The sequence below is a fragment of the Myotis daubentonii genome, chromosome X (assembly GCF_963259705.1).
Source record: "Myotis daubentonii chromosome X, mMyoDau2.1, whole genome shotgun sequence".
Taxonomy (NCBI): Eukaryota; Metazoa; Chordata; class Mammalia; order Chiroptera; family Vespertilionidae; genus Myotis; species Myotis daubentonii.
Genome location: NC_081861.1, coordinates 66,139,703 through 66,142,776, shown reverse-complemented (window position 1 = coordinate 66,142,776; position 3,074 = coordinate 66,139,703).

The following is a 3,074-nucleotide window of genomic DNA, read 5'->3' as shown; positions in this document are numbered from 1 at the left end:
AGGCGGGAGAGGCTCCCGCCACCACTGTTGCACTCGCCAGCTGTGAGCAGCACCCCACTTTGGGATCGGGCTGAAAGTGGCTCTCCAACAACCCCTAAGGAGTCCTTGATTATGAGAAAATGCAGGTCAGGCTGAGGGACCCCACCAGTGCAAGATCAGGGCCGGGGAAACAAGCAAGAGGTTGGCCAGCCGGGGAGGGATGGCAGGAGGGCTCCAGGGCCTATCCAGCCTGTCTTGCTCAGCCGGCCCATCTGGTTCATCCAGCCGAACCCCAGCAGCAAGCTAACCTACTGGTCAGAGCGTCTGCCCCCTGGAGTCAGTACATGTCATAGCAACTGGTCAACTGGTCAACTGTCTGCCTTCTGGTGGTCAGTGCATGTCATAGCAAGCAGTTGAGTGGCCTTAGCATATCATTAGCATATTACACTTTGATTGGTTGAACAGCCAGCTGGTCAACTGGACACTTAGCATATTAGGCTTTTATTATATAGGATTTTTATTAATCTGCTTCAAGAAAAATAGAATTTTGTTTTATTTTGTACTAGAGGCCTGATGCACAAAGATTCATGCAAGAATAGGCCTTCCTTCCCCTGGCTGCCAGCACCATCTTCCCTCTGGCACCCAGGACCCGGGCTGCTTCACCCCGGCTGCCACCGCCACCCCCTGGGACCCAGGCTGCTTTGCCCCTGCCACTGCCAGGCACCCGGGACCCAGGCTGCTTTGCTCCAGCTGCCACTAGGCATCTGGTACTGGGGCTGCTTCGCTTCGGCTGCTGCTGCCACCCACCGGGGGCATGCTCTGAGCCACGAGGTGGCTGCTAGGAGCATGCTCCCACCCCTGGTGTGTGTCCACTGGGTCTGGGGGCAGCACGCAGTCCCCTCCCGCCCATCTGGGTGCGCAGCTCCTCCTGAGTGGTTGTAATGCAGCCTCTTCCTGAGCCTGTTGTGATGCCTGGCTAATTTGCATATAACCTGTTTATATATAGACTAGAGGCCAGGTGCACAAAAATTTGTGCACTCGGGGGGCATCCCTCAGCCCAGCCTGCCCCCTCTAACAGTCTGGGAGCCCTCACAGGATGTCCTACTGATGTCCCTGTGGGGAGCGGGCCTAAGCTGAAGTCTGGCCTCCCTCTGTGGAAGGCAACTGGCCGATCAGGTATATAGATACTTTCTGAAGGCAGCACAGACTCCTTCCTTATTTCTTTCCTCTGTGGTTGGAGAATAGGGGACTAAAAGGTGGACACAGAACTGTGGCCGGGCCTGGGGCTCTTGTAGGCAGCAGAAAGAAGCAGAGGGCTGGGGAAAGTCTAGACATGGTTTTCTTCAATTGTCCTACCTTCCTCCGGGCCCCTCGCTCTGTTCTCCCCTTGTTGTGGTGGACGCTTGGGCCTTGGACTGACAGGAGCCCAGCGACGGTGGAGTTCAGCCCCCTCACTTCTCAGCTGAACATATAACCACCTCACATTCCAAGTGGAGCTGTTTTCAAGTGGCTACAGTGCTGGCAATTCATGCCTCCCGGCCATTCCCCTCTCGGGTTTCCTCCTTGGGTCAGTTGCAAACTTCACTGAGACACCAAAGCAACTGTGCCCTGGTACTTCTGCACCGGCCCCTGCCCGGGCCCACACCAGGAGGATCCCAGCTGAGGTCCCCTCCCTGCACCTAGCGCTCTCCTCCCTGTTCTACCACTGGGGGAAGGGAACAGCTCACCTTCTCTGGACCCTGCCAACCTGGCAGACTGAGGCACAGGTGGTGCAGCCTAGGGTGCTGGTGGCTGTGAGCCTTCTCCCCCTCCCTGAAGCATGGGGTGGGGTTGTAGCAGCTCACAGCCACCCCTGGGCACCATGCATGGAGATACCACTGAGCCAAGGTCAGCCCAGGACCTATGGGGGTTGGGGTGGCCTTGGGCTCCCACTGGCCCCACTGTAGCCAGACTCAGCTTGGCTGGCCACCCCCACTGCCGGAGGGCTGTGCATGCCCCATGGGCCTCATCGCCCTCATGAATCCCTGTGGTCTGGCCGTCCCATCCCAGGAAGTGGCCATCCTGATTGCCATAGCTCACTCTCTGGTGCAGTTGGGCCTGCCCAGCAAGCATGTAGGGAGGAGCTGGGCCTCTGAGGGGAAGGAGGAGGGATGTGGGCCAGGGCAGAAGTGGGGAACTTGGTGGTGTAAACACAACCCCCCCCCCACCTAATGCCGGCCCCTCAGGCCCCTCACTGCTTTCTTCCCAAACCTGGGTGCCTCTGCCCAGCACTGTGCTCTCGGGCCTGGGGTGGGGATGAGGGACCTGGTGCTGCGGCCTGAAGGCAGCCCTTGCTGGCCTGAATCACAGTGGTTGATCAGGGAGGGATGCAGGGTGCCAAATTCTCTCTCTCTCTCTCTCTCTCTCTCTCTCTCTCTCTCTCAGAAGGCCCAGTATCCGGGCGGGCGGGCGGGCGGGGCTCAAGCCCCACTCACCATTGTATTGCTGCGGGCTCTGTTGCTGCTGAGGCGGCGGCGGGGGCTGCTGACCTGGCCCAGGGCCCTGGCCAGCCTCCTGCGCCTGGACCCCAAGCAGCAGCGGAGCTTCCAGCAGCCAAAGCAGCAGCAGTAGCCAGCTGGGGGGCGGCGGCCCTGGTGGCCAGAGTCACAGCTCCCCTCTGCCATGGGCCCGCCGGGAGCTCCCAGGACAAAGTTCCCAGCTCCCAGCGCCAGCGGCGGGGGACTTCTTAGGTGCCTCCTCCTCCCCACCGCCCTCGCTTCATGAATCGCAAGTTTCCCCAGAGGCAGCGGCTGCAGGACGAAGAGCTGGAGACAGGGGAGCAGGCTGAGTGCGGCTCCGGCTGGACAGAGGGCACCGGGGCAGAGGAGATCTCCCCGGCAGCAGGGGGAGTCGCTGCCCCCTGGGGAGATCTCCTCAGCACGCGCCTGTGCCCTCCATCAAGCCCGAGCCAGAGCCGCGCTTGGCCCACTCCCCTGTCTCCCGCTCTGGGTCCTGCAGCCGTAGCCTCCGTGGAAAATTGGGATTCATGAAGCCCGGACAGCTGGGAGAGCCGGGTGGCTCCAGCGCTCCAGGGTTGCCTCCTGCCTTCCTGGCCC